Source organism: Protopterus annectens, chromosome 1.part1, assembly GCF_019279795.1.
Source record: "Protopterus annectens isolate FY-2018-M chromosome 1.part1, PAN1.0, whole genome shotgun sequence".
In the NCBI taxonomy this organism is placed as follows: domain Eukaryota; kingdom Metazoa; phylum Chordata; order Ceratodontiformes; family Protopteridae; genus Protopterus; species Protopterus annectens.
The window spans coordinates 1,992,103,373-1,992,117,782 of record NC_056726.1 but is presented as its reverse complement, the minus strand read 5'-3'; the positions used below and the strand labels follow the sequence as shown (position 1 = coordinate 1,992,117,782).

Below are 14,410 nucleotides of genomic sequence, written 5' to 3'. Positions count from 1 at the left end.
CTCTCAAATGTAGTTATTTATGCATTTTTCGTTTGATTGCAGACAAGGTTTATAGACACTGTCACAACAATAGAAGTCATTGATGGTCCCCTCTGTGTGTGTGTGTGTGTGTGTGTGTGTGTGTGTGGGGGGGGGCATAGATGCTCCCGACAGTCCCTAATGTCACAAAATGTCTTTGATGTTGCCTCATATTTGGTTTGTTCCTCATAATGAATGCTTTTTAACAAATTGCTAAGGATTGTAGTCACTAAATAATGACAGATGTTTGAGTTGCAGGCTTAAAAGCCTGTTATTCTCGCAAGCTAACTTTGATTTTAGCCCCCCCCCCCCATTATTTTTTTAGCTTTCTGCTAAATTCTTAATTTAAGAGAAATTTGTAGAGGATGTTGCAGTGTATTCTGACAGTAGTGAGCTTAGAAGATATATTCCTGCATGGCAGTTAAGTATTCATTCATTTAATTGCTGTCAGACTTCTGACATATACAGTCATGGTCATGCAAGTGTCTGTAACTGGTCACATGTGTGTGTTTGTACGTGGGTTAAAATACATTCTTCTTCTCCTTTCAGCTTTTCCCATTAGAGGTCGCCACAGAGGAACAACTGTCCACAGAACGATTGGCAGTGGAATTTTGTTGAGTTGTCAGGTAGGCATCCAACCTTCCACAGAAGGCACATATACGCACACACTCACACCTAGGGCCAATTTAGAGTGTCCAGTCCACGTACAGCATGTCTTTGGGATGTGGGAGGAAACCGGAGCATCCAGAGGAAACCCACATGACAGCAGGGAGGATATGCAGACTACGCACATAAGGCACTCCAGCCGAGAATCAACCCAGAAAAGGTGGGTTAAAATACATTACTGTGGCCAACTGTTATTTTTTATTATATTATAATCTCATATCTGAGGTGCTGAGGTCTGTACAGTCAACTACATTTGGCATTATTGCTGGGTACAAGGCATGCTGTTGGTGAATATAAGTGACTGACCCTGTTATTATTTGGTCAAATTTAAGAAGTCATTAATCTGACTTTGCAGGACTATTGCACATTTACATGAAGCCAGATAGAATACTTTATTATGTCTGTTTTTTAACATAGTGAGAAGTTTAAGTTCTGCACTGTAAATAAAGTTCCCATAACTGATGAGTCTGTGGGGGGTGGTCTGTAATGAACATGACTTGGCAGGAGGATTGCAGTACATCTAAAAGAAACAAGTTGGCCATAATTTTTAACTTTCCATCACAATAGTGCAGTGAATAACATTGCCAGTTCACAAGGCTTGATTCTGTGGTTGTTTTTGGCTGTGATTCCTTCTCCATGGGTTCTGCATGTACGTCCCGTCTCTATGGATTTCATCCAGGTGTTCTGGTTTCCTCCCAAGTCTCTCAGGAGTATACCATATTACACTGGCCATTTATGTCTTCACTTTCATCACAGTCTAACTTCAGAAGGGTAGATGACTTATTGGAGGATATCAGAATATGATGGACTGGGGAGGACAGCATAGGCTGTGTGGCAATTAACGGAACTGGAGGAACCAAGCTGTGGGCTTGAGGTTGTGAAAGTTTAGATGAAACATTCATGTCGGCTGTGATAGTAGATCTGGAAAGGGTTCCAGAATCCAGGGTTCCTTCTGTAGGTGAGGGCAGAGGAAAGAAAACTAGATTTGTCGAGGCCAATACAGGGCAATGAGGACAATGATGACAGCTCATCGGGGTTGAAGCCAGAGCCGAGCTGATCTTTGCTGAAGCCCCAAGGTGCATCGACTGCTCTGAAGACCTGGGAGTCGAGCGCACTCGGGGTACTTGAGGCTTATGATGGTCCTGGGAACTCTCCAGCTCCGAAAAAGCAGAAGAGCTCTGAGCAAAAGTCAGCTCCAAGGAAGAGGACAACTTTAGATCAGAGGTAAAAGACACCAGGTGTATCAGATCCGACAGCTCTGAAGCTTGCCCCGAAGTTGGAGGAGGAGGATTTTTTTGTTGGGAGGGGGTTGATGAGAAAAGAGAATTTGGTAATCGCTGGACATTATCCTCTGCACCCATAAATCGGACATTATCTTTAGCCAGGCTCTCCAGTGCAGGGAGAGTTGACTTCTGACTGCCTCCAGAGGTGGACAATTGGACCTCCTTTCAGGAGCACTGAAAGGGCTTCCCAAAGAAAGACTCCTGGGACCCCTGGTTCTGTATACTACTCTGCTGTAAGGGTGACATTTTCCATTATTGTTTCCCCATCTGCCTCTAGGGGAAAACTCTCCATGTATATTTTGGTAGGACACTTTAGATTTCTTGAACCACATTTTTCCACTGCCTTTCTGACCCTTGGGATAAGGTCTCCGAAAAGCTGAAAAACATATGCCAGGGCAGAAAGGGTCTTACCTTCCCTCTCACACCTGGATAGCATATCTTTGACTTTGGGCCCAAAAAGGGACATGTCATCAAATGGGGCATTGACAAGCGAAGACTTAAAAGGCTCCATAAAATCGCAAAGATGCATCCAGGCATGCCTTGTCATAGAGATGCCTGAACCTGCCGCCCTGCTCGTTCCCTCTGCTGCATGCACAATGAGTCTCCTAGAAGAGTTGGCTACTGAATATAGGGTGGCTAACAGGGAAGCTATTGTATCTTTAGCTCCCTCAGCTACTGCTCCTTCAAGGGTATCTGAGAGCTCCTTGATCAAATCCCTTTGCAATCTAGTGAAATGTGAAAGGTAATTCAGTGACCACAATGCAAAGGTAGCTGACAAGAAGACACGCTTCCCACATCTATTCATTGTCCTAGAATATATAATAGGAGGCTGGATAGTCGGACTCTCTTTGGAGAGCTCCTTGGTTGCTGCTGCTGCTGCCATGACCATGGCATCTACTGCAACCTCTTTTATCCAGAAGGTCTTATCTGAGGAAGGGTTATAATTTTATTTCATCTCTGGGGAACAGGCTCAATGGAGTCTGGTGTCTCTCATGCCCGCAGTGAGATCAAACCTATGAGCTCATCAGTGGGCAGAGTCACCAAAGAAGTAGATGGGTGGAAACCAAAGGCAGCCAGGTACACCAGCTCCTCAGTTGAAGGATTGCTGCATTTGCAGCCACCCCTCTGCTTGAGTATCTCCAGATCTCCCCAAAGGAAACATCCTCAGGGGGTGACCATGGGGATCCATCCCCCTCACTGAGATCAGTGTCTTCCATGGTGACTCCTCCATGGAGTCCAAATGCTTCCTGTTGCATAATCTCTTCCTAGAGACTTCCTCAGTGGGGTACTCTGAGCAAGCATCGGAAGAGTCCAGGGTACCTTGATGGATTTCCTGGTGCCTGAAGTCCCGCTGTCCCTGTGGAACTTGGTGGTGAGAAGAGGAATGCAGAGAATCTTGCTGCAACAACAGATCCAAGGGGGCAGGTGACTTAGTTGCAGAGGCAGCTATAGCCCTCTCCAAGGCCCCAAAGGCTGACTACTCCTGAATGAAAGAGGACTCCATCTCCAATAAGTCATGCCTTTGGGATGGGGTTCCCCTCCAGACCAGAAGACAGCTCACCAGGTGATGAAGCCAGAGCTGAGCTGACCTTTGCCAAAGACCCAAGGTGCATTGACTGCTCCGAAGATCTGGGAGTCGAGTGCACTCGGGGTTCACGAGGCTCACTATGGCTCCAGGAACTCTACAGCTCTGAAAAAGCTGAGGACCTCTGAGTAAAAGTCTGATCCGAGGAAGAGGACAACTTCAGATCAGAGGTAAAAGACACCAGCCATATTGGATCTGACAGCTCTGAAGCTTGCCCTGAATTCGGAGGAGGAAGAGGGGGACTGGATGGCTTAGTGATGCCCTGCACCCATACAATCTTCTGCACCATCCGTATCATATCTTCTTCAGTAAGACTCTTAGTCAAACAGGAGGAAGAGGCAGATGGGATCTTGGTCTTGATAAAAAGGGGGAAGGTAGTCTATCAAATGATGGAAAGTACCATGCCCTCAGTAAAACCAAAATAGGTTTAAATGGGCTAGTTGTCGTTTATGACATCAACGAATCCAATCTATCCTTAGGAGACAGAATTGGGCCCAAAGAAGTTGGATCCAAAGAGGAGGAGGCCGGACCGGAAGGCTTTGGTCAGATCAGAGACTCACCCGAACCAGGAGATTTGTACATTTTCTTTTTAGGCTCCGAGGAATCTGTCATCATCAAAGACAGTCTGTATTTTCCCTTTTCAGAATATTTAAAAGACAAGAATAAAACTGGGCTTGAATGAGCAGATTTTGTTTTAGAGGATAAACCAGATTTCTCTTTTTCTCCAGAAATGTTGTTTTTCTTTCGGCTTTTCCTGGTTAGGGGTCGCAACAGCGGAACTCCGGTCCGCTAATGATTGGCAGTCGATTTTTATGGTGCTGAGGTGACAGCCCGACGCCCAACCTTCAACGAAGGCACGCCCATTCACACGTCTTTCGAACACCACTCGACCGCGGGGAGGACATGCAAACTCCACACAGAAGGCGCTCCAGAAGAGAATCGAACGGGAGAACCTCTTGCTGTGAGGCGACAATACTACCGCTGCACCACCGCGGCTTACTCCCCAAAGATGGAAGGCAACATACCCCTTAAAATAAGCTTATTTTCTTCTCTACTAAAGTTCAATGATTGAAGGAGTGGCAAATCGCACAATCTTCTTGTAAATGAAGGTGGTCAAGACAGTACCTACATAAAGAATGCGGATCGCTGACAGGGATTTTTCTGCAGTGGTGGTGCTGCGGTAGCGTTGTCGCCTCACAGTAAGATGCTGTCCAGTTCAATTCTCAGCTAGAGCATCTTCTGTGTAGAGACATGCATGAATGGGAGTACCTTCGTTGAAGGTTGTGCGTCAGGGCTGGCAACTCGGCACGTAAAAATCTACTGCCAATCATTAGTGGACCAGAGTTCCGCTATGGCGACCCCTAACCGGGAAAAGCCGAAAGTCACAACAACAACTTTGTGCATTTTTTCAAACTGGACGGTTTCTCTGGTTTCTCCACCATGACACAGAAGGGACAGGCTGAGGATCCACTCACACAAAAAACACACGCATTGAGAGAAAAAAAGATAGTGAAAGGCAGTTTTCTTTTTTTTTAACAGATAGAAACTGAAGGGGGAAAACTACTAACAACAATAGTTAAAGAAATACCTAATAAAGGCAAAGGGGAGTGAAGTAACTTATAATAAGAAGTTATGTTCTTACCATAACGTTCCATGTTAGTTGTCTTCTTCTCGCCTTCTTTCTTGCTGGATGAGTTCAGAGCCGATCCTCGGCTCCGACTCGGCCTATACTATAGCTCGAGAGCTATTTTTACCGGCTCGAGGCAGCCCTATATCCCACAATACCATGCGCTAACTCCCCAGATCTCGTTGGCAGCTAACACATAGTATAAATTTATCATTATTATCCTCATTTCCAAGTACGGACTCCCTGCTGATAACACTAAAGATACGGGGAAACCGTAAAGTATTGTATCTCATGAAATAGAAGGACTCAGAGACCTTCAAGTCTGTCCAGGCTAGGGGGCAGTAGGGAGGGACGCAAGAAAGAAGGCGAGAAGAAGACAACTAACATGGAATGTTATGGTAAGAACATAACTTCTTAATGTTAAGTTGTCATTCTCGCCTTCATTCTTGCTGGATGGGACAGCGTCCCTAGCACCTTGGTCCTGGGTGGCTCAATGGAACAGACTCCTGAGTACGGTGGAACCAAAGCCAGCTCTATTTCTGGAGGCTATATCAAGTTTGTAATGGGCAATAAAGGTATGTTGAGAAGCCCATGTAGCTGCTGCACATTTGGCATCTAATGGTAACCTTGCTTGAAAGGCTGTTGATGTTGAAAGTGCCCTAGTTGAATGAGGCTTAGGCCTAGACGGGAGTTGCCTGTGTCTCAACTCGTAGACAAAGGTAATAATGGATGTCAACCATCTGGAAAGAGTAACCTTTGATACTGGAAGCCCTTTCCTCCCTTCAGTATAAGAGAGAAAGAGCTGATCTGACTTTCTGAGTTGTTTTGTCCTGTCTAGATAATACCATAGTTGGCGATGAACATCCAATGAATGTAATTTCTGTTCAGCCCTGTTTGAGTAGTCTGGGAAGAAGACAGGCAAGTCAGTAGAGTGGTTTAGATTTGCTTCAGAGGAAACTTTCTGTAGGAAGGAAGGGTTTGTTCTGAGAGTTACCCTGTCTTTATGAAAGACCAAATAAGGGGGACGGACAGACAAAGCTTGGAGTTCCGATACCCTTCTGGCAGATGTTATGGCTACTAAAAACGGAGTTTTCCAAGAAAGAAGCTTGAGAGAGCAAGAGGCTGCGGGTTCAAAGGGAGGCAGAATCAATGACGTTAGAACCAAATTTAAATCCCATTGTGGAGGCGGATCCTTAACGGGAGGTCTAAGCAAGAAGATGCCCTTGAGGAAGGCTTTACAGAGTTTGTGGGACATAATATTTGCTTCTGAGAGCCCCACATGAAAATTAGCAATGGTCGCTAATTGTACTCTGATAGTGGCTGACGATGACCCTGAATGAAAAAGCTCCGCTAGAAAGTCTAGAACCTTATGAATTGGTGCATGGAAAGGATCTAAGGACCTAGCTTGTGCCCAGAGCGAAAAACGCTTCCATTTACTCGCATAAGTCTTCCTAGTATTGGACTTGAGGGAAGCAAGAATGATATCACGGACAGGAAGAGAAAGAAGGGGAAACCTGGCTATGGCTGGAAGTGGAGCAACCAAGCTGTGAGGTTGAAGGAATGAAGAGACTGATGCAGCTTGCCCGTGAGATGGGTCAACAGATCCGGAAGGGGTTCCAGTAGATAACTGTGCAGAATGGAAACCATACTTGTCGAGGCCAATACGGAGCAATGAGGATCATTTTGGATCTCAATGCAGTTGCTTTCTGAATTAATTGCAGGATCAACGGTAAGGGGGGAAAGGCATATAGAAGACCCCGGGGCCAATCATGAACAAGAGCATCTCTGGGGGGATAGCCTGGTAGAGGGAAGAGTGTGAAGAAGTCGAGGCACTTGCTGTTTTGAGGGGTTGCGAAAAGATCGCAGCAAGGCTGGCCGCACTTCTGAAATATTCTGTCTGCTACCGCTTGATTTAGAGACCACTCGTGAGGCATGAGGATAGTTCTGCTCAATCTGTCCGCTATGACGTTGGACTTCCTGGGGATGTGCGTTGCTATCAGAAACCGTTGAGAGAAAATCGCCCATTGCCAAAGTCTGAGTGCTTCTCGACATAGGGGGTCGGACTTTGTTCCGCCCTGCTTGTTTATGTACCACACCACAGACATATTGTCCGTTTGAATTGCTATAGTCCCTGTGGGAAGAGAGTTCTGAAGGGCTTGCAACGTTAAAAGCACCGCTTTCATCTCCAGGATATTTATGTGCAGGTGGCATTCTAATTGTTGCCACGTGCCCTGGACCGTCCTGCCCTGATAGTGCCCCCCCACCTGATCAGGGAGGCATCCGTTGTCACCGTGGCAACTGGGGGGGGGGGACAAAGGGTCTGCCCTGAAAGAGCTGAGGGGAAACCATCCACCAGGAGAGGTGATTCTTGCATGATGGGGTTATCAAGATGTTGTGAGTCATTGGGAGCTGTTGAAAGGACCACTGAGAAAACAGCATCCATTGAAGGATCCTCATGTGGAAGCGGGCTAATGGGAGGAGAAGGATCACCGCTGCCATGAGGCCTAACGCTTTCAGTACTAACTTGACTTGAACTCTGTTGGACTGAAACAGGAACTGAACATTCCACCATATATCTGTCACTCTCTGAGGTGGTAATGTTGCAGACATTTCTGTGGTGTTTAACATGGCGCCTATAAAGTTTATACATTGACAAGGAGGATTTTGCAAAATTTATAGAAATACCTAGATTGTTGCAAAGTTGAATAGTGTAATCCCTGGCCATTATAAGATGCTGCTTGGTGGTAGCGGAAATGAGTCAGTCATCTAAATATGGAAACACCTGGAATCCTTTTTGTCTCAGGTGAGCCATGACCACTGCCAAGCATTTGGTGAACACCCGGGGGGCTGTGGTGAGACCAAAGGGCAGGGTTCTGAATTGATAATGACTGGCTCCCAGCCGGAAGCGGAGAAACCTCCTGGAGCGCCTGTGTATCTTTATATGATAGTACGCGTCCTGGAGGTCTAACGAGCACATCCAGTTGTCTCTGCCCAAAAAGGGTAGAATGGACTGCAGTGTTACCATCCAAAATTTAGTCTTTTGTACAGAGTTGTTCAATCTGCTGAGGTCCAAAATGGGTCTCCAGTCTCCTGTCTTTTTTGGTACCAAAAAGAATCTGGAGTAGATTCCGGATCCTAGCTGATCTGCTGGGACTGCCTGGATGACTCTTTTTTTCTAACAGCTTTTTTATTTCTAGCTGTGCCTGACCCCTTTGTCTGGGTGGCACGTCTGGTAGGGGTCTTGGCGGTTGTACCGGAGGGGAAATGAAGGGAATTTTGTAACCCTCGGATATGATCGACTGTACCCATTTGTCTTGGGAAAAGGATTGCCAGGCTTCCGGGTACAGAGATAATCTTCCCCCGACTGCCTCCGAAGGCGGACAGTCGGGCAGCTTCTCAGGGATGCTGAAAGGGTTGGTCAGGGAAGGATTCCCTGGAACCCTGGTTCTGTGGACCCCCTCTGCCCCTGGGGTGGCGTCTGTTATTGTTCCCCCCTCTGCCTCTGGGGGGAAATTCACCACGTGCGGCAGGTGCGACTCCCTGTGGTTTGTGGAACCACATCTTTCCACCCTTCTGGCCCTTAGGATAAGGTCTAGAAGGTGTGGAAAAGTGGACTCCCATGGCAGAGAGAGTCTTACCATCTTGCTCGCATCTGGTGAGGGTATTCTTCACCTGAGGTCCAAACAATTCTGAACCATCAAAGGGGGTGTTGGTGAAGGACGCCTTGAAGGAATCAGCAAAGTTACAGAGTCGCATCCAAGCATGATGTCTCAACGCAACACCTGTGCCTGCGGCCCTACTCGCTCCATCGGCTGCGTAGGAGATAAGCCGCATGGAGGAGTTGACAATGGAATTCAGGGTAGCCAGCTGGGAGTTCATCTTGTCCTGATACCCCGCAGCAGAAGGATCCTGTACAGTTTCACCCAGTTCTTTGAGCAAGTCTCTCTGAAGGCGGGTGAAATGACATAAATAGTTCAGTGATCGCATAGCAAAGGTTGCTGAAGCAAATGTCCGCTTACCGTACCTGTCCATGGTCCTGGACTCTTTGTTAGGAGGATGAACAGGTACAGAAGGATCAGCTAATTCCTTCTTAGTGGCTGCTGCTACCACCATAGCATCAAATGAAACACCTTTGGTCAGAAAGGATTTGTCCTCCAGAGCAGAAATAAATTTAGAGGGCCTCCTAGGGGTAGGTTCCATTGAGTCAGGAGCTGCCCACGCCTTTCTGGCCACTACTTCCATTAGTGGGTCGAAAGGGGGAGACACCCAGGAGGTGGAAGGGCGAGATCCAAAAGCGTCAAGGTAAACCGACTCGTCCTCGGAGGGTTTGAGAGTGGACCAATTTCCCCTCTGTTTCAGGATCTCTAGGATGTCTGAAAAAGAGACATCCTCAGAGGAGGATCTTGGGGAACCCTCCGACTCATCCAAGTTGGTGTCCGACGTGACAGACTCGGGGGAGTCTATGTGCTTCCTCTTGCACTTTCTTTTCCTAGGGGGTTCCCCTGAAGCTTCGGGGGAAGCCTCGGAAGAGGAGGAGACACCCAAAGTGGGTACCCTATGCTTTGGATCTCTGCTGTCAGATGCAGGAGGATGGCCAGAGACCGTAACAAGCACTGTAGAGGGAGGAGCTGCAGAACTTAACCTTGGAGTGGACACTGGGTCCCGCACGCTCATCACTTCGAAGGCTCCCCTATCAGGCACCAAAGGCAGTCCCGGCTCCGAAGAGACCCGAACCGCTCCCGGCACCGACAGAGAAGGCTCCGAGAATGATGTTGGGGCCGAACTAACCAGAGCCGAAGCTCCGAGAGGGAGAGCAGGGTCGGACAAGGGTCAGATGCCACTCACCCCCTCGGTGCCGACAATGGAGTCCCGGCGCCCGGACCTCTCCATGGACGGAACCAATGAAGAAGTCGGAGCCAACAACACCGGAGCCGAAGGTGGAAGTATCGGCTCCGACGTGGGCAAGGTTACGGTTCTGACAAACTCCGGCTCCGAACTCGAAAGGTGAGTCGGGGGAGGAATCGATGGCGGTACCGAGAGAGCCACAGTCTGGTGAGACAGGCTTTGGAGCATTTGGGCTAATGCCTGAGATTTTATGAGTCTACTGACCACCCTTTCAATATCGTGGTCGGAAAGCCTGGATGAATGAGTCCTATGACTCCGCTCCGATAGGAGTGGTGATCTCGGAGCCGATTGGACGGATTCTAGGGAGGGGGATCTAGAGCGCTTGCAGGCTGGAGTCGGCTCCGATGCAGGTTTCAGAGTGGATATGACCTTGCTCGCTTCGGATCCGATTGGAACCGATGTTGGAGCCATCTCAGTTACACCAGTCCTCGACTCAGAAGCTGGAGCCGAGGGTTTGGCGGTTTTAGAAGACTTCCCCGAGCTAGACTTGGATGGGGAGTCATCGGGCTTCAATAAGCCCCTCAAGATGAGCTTATTACGACGCTCCTGCAGGACTCTTGAACTAAATCCGTGACAGACGGAACAAGAGTCCTGCAGGTGTAAAGGCCCCAAGCAGTAGACACAAGAAGTGTGACCGTCTGTCAGAGAAATTTTCTGACAGCACGAGTCACACTTCTTGAATCCCGAGACCTTAGCGTCTTTGGACATAGTCCTAAATACAGAAAACACAGTCAGCCCACACTCTCACTCAACTTATACCCAGAAAGGAGTTAAGGGGACTGACTAAAACACCCACACAAAGACTCTCTAAGGGGTGGGAGAAACTAAGCTAAAGCCCGTAGGCCCATATTATAAAAATTAACTAAAAGGAAGGGAAGAAGGGCTACAAAAGGGCTGTAATAAATAAAACTATCGATAGGGACCTAAGGTAGGAAAACTATCTGGAAAACTATCTGAAAAATAGCTCTATTGAAAAAAATCTCTTTTACTGACCTGAGCCGGTAAAAAAAGACAACCTCGCAGCGAAGCGGCAAACGAGATCTGGGGAGTTAGCGCATGGTATTGTGGGATATAGGGCTGCCTCGAGCCGGTAAAAATAACTCTCGAGCTATCGGCTCCGAACCCATCCAGCAAGAATGAAGGCGAGAATGACAACATAAAATGGTTACTTGGCAGAAAAGAGAGAACAAGATGAAAGAAATGAAAGTAGCCTAAATAAAAAACAGTTACTGCAAAAAGGGGCTACAACTACTAAGGAAAGATAGAAAAAGGATAAAGTACACTACAAATTTACAAAAAATAGGAGATAAAAGATTTGAAATACACAACCTTATACCAAGAGCTAACTGACAGGACCATGTCTTTGCAAAGCAGCAAAAGGGATCTGAGGTAATCGGGAGAAATGCGTTATGGGTAAGGTGAAGTATCCAAGAGCTTTTTTGGTTGCCACGAGCATGCTAATGGCTGAGTGAGACCTGATGGATTAGATCCAGACCCATATGTGAGGATGAGATGAAACATTGACAATATCAGATTAACTATCTTGTTCTGCAGGATTAAGCAGGTAGTCATGTCTTCCAAACAGAATTTAGATATCTTTGCAAACATTTGTCATCTCATTTTATTGTGAACTATTATTTTGATAGCTTTGACCATTAAGCTTCAGATATAACTTATTTTTTCTTGAAAGAGCTTTACTTGTGATTTTCATTCAGGTCATTATTAAATCAAAAGATTGTTGAAAAAAAAACTGTCAAATGGCACCTCAGAGAATCTAGATCTTCATAAATATTTGGGTCCCAGCAGCCTCAGACCCTAGTTTAATTCAGTTACTTCCTCTACTCTTATTACAACAGGATCCTGGCATGTAAGGGTGTGTTAAAATGATGGGGAAAAAGCTAAAAAAAGACAGATTGAAAAAGCAAAAAAAACAAGAAGGAAGTAATCTGTCTGGATTACTTGTGGCCATGATGGATGGAAAACAGGGGAGGGGCACTGGGGAGATTCAGAATAGAATCTTCTGTTTAGTACTAAATTTCATCTAAGGATGACCTTTTTGGTTGTAGTTAGAAATGTGAGGTGCATATAGACCATAACGTGGCTATAATGACTGGGTACTGAGGTAATCTGTGGATGAAAGTGACTGACACCAACTACTGTTTCATCACAGATGATGATCATTGAGTTGTTGTAATAGAGTCCCACACCATTCCAATTAACCCCCATCACTTCACTTGCTTCCTGCAGCATACCCTCCCCCCAGCTTTGAAGTCAACAACCACCACTGAGTCTATGTTCATACCCTAGACAAAGTAAGCCATGAGTGATGTATTCTTTAGGTACAGTATGTCTACTGTGAGAAAACTTGTCAACTGATTTTTGGAGGAAGAATTCATACTTTCTCATTAGTGAATGTCCAGATGATGTTTCTCGCTTTCCTAAGTTGTTTTCTATAAATAAAGCAAATAAACAAATGCAAGCAGGTTAAAGTTGTGGGCAAGGAGCAAATAAAGGAAAAAAAATAGTATCAGAAGGCCACTGGCTTGCAGTTTAAATACAACACCCAAAGGAAATAAGTAGTCTCATGATATATTTTTAACATTTTCATCTGTTCATACTGGAAGTTATTCAAATGGATCTTAAAGACCTTTTGAACAAGACTATCTTGAAGATAAACACACACACACACACACACACACACACACACACACACACACACACACACACACACACACACATAACCATACCTCTCAACTTAGAGCAAGAAATCTGGACAAACCTTAACATAAGGGGGGCAAAGACCCCAAAACAGGGACAGAATTTAAGTATTGCTCTTAGAAACTTGAAAAGTTACTAGAATAATAAGATATGTATTAGCATGCATTTTCTGAAGGATATTAAGTCTGAAACTAAACTGTACATTATTATTTGGTAATCTCAATCCTCACTGATTTGTCAGAAAAAAAATACAAGTTTTATGAGGGACAGACTTAAAATATGATGCAAAAATCTAGATATCCTGCAAAAATCTAGACACAGATTTGCTATCCTCTCAGTAATGTTGTTATTACCGCTAGCCATTCCAATGTGCTTTCAGATACTGATGACCATAGTTTTGGTAAAAGAAATCACAATAAACAAGTAAGAACTGCAATGATAAAGTGATCAGTCATCTGACCCTGCCAACCAAAACAGTCTATTTTTAATTTCAAATCGTTTTAACTGGTAGAAAGTTGGAATACACTTCTTCATCTCTTCTATATGTTACTGGATTTCTTATATCTTATGCTTCTCGTGTGCTTGTCAGTTCTGTTTAAAAGCATGCCTTCTAGTCTTGGTTATATGCACATTTATATTAGTACAATCAATTTAGGGATGCAGTTAACAAAAGTTATGTACTTACCATAACGTTAGATCCATGCTGTCCAATATTCATCTGTTTCAAAAATAAAGGTTGTCATATCCAACCAGATACAACCTCGGCACCAACTTCAAAGCTTCTTTGAATCAAGAACTCTGACCCCCCCCTACCCATAATTCCCTAGACTCCACCTTAGTTTCTCAGATCGAGTTTGTCCCTCCTCTTTGTGATATATCAGAAACATCCTTTAGACGGAACCATCCTAAGAAGGAACCCCTAAGCTAGATGGTCCCAACCTGTTAAGAAATAGAAAGTAAAGCCTCTCATGACTGCACAGATTGGGAATAAATGTCCACTCAATCATTTTGAAGCCATAGGTGACAATTTGGAAGGGGGCAGGAGGTAGGGAGTTTGAACTGGATGAAAATCAGACAACATGGACCTAATGTTATGGTAAAGTACATAAAAAGAAGTTATGTATTCACCATAACATTCCATGTTTGTTGTCCTTGATCTCAACTTCCTTCTTGCTGTTTGGGTTCAGAGCTGATCCTCAGCTCCGACTTGGCTGTATACTATAACTCGAGAGCTTTTACTGGCTCGAGGGTAGCCCCTATCACAAGTTACTTGCCTAACGGTAGTGACCCAGATCTCATTTGTGATAACCCAGCACTAGACCATGCAGGTAGAAAAAATACTCTATTTTACATATAAGAGAACACCTGCATATAAAGGAGTAAACCATCAGCAAGAGTAAGAAGGGGAGACTAGGACTAACCAAATGGTACAGCAAAGGGAAACTCAACCAGTGTAGCCAATAAAAGGAATTTCTCTCGATCCTCCAGGAAGGGGGAAGCAGGGTGGGTGCAAGCAGGAAGGCAAGATCAAGGATAACAAACATGGAATGTTATGGTGAGTACATAACTTCTTTATGTTATGTTGCCCCTATCTCGCCTTCATTCTTG

The 14,410-nt window shown here is 45.5% G+C and overlaps 1 protein-coding gene across 1 annotated transcript in view; it reads right to left on the bottom strand.

The window, feature by feature from the left end:
- The window catches only part of LOC122816787 (dynein axonemal heavy chain 8-like), a 9,517,065-nt gene that overhangs the window by 2,140,815 nt on the left and 7,361,840 nt on the right, over positions 1-14,410 (bottom strand). The gene's annotated exons all lie outside the window — the stretch shown is intronic.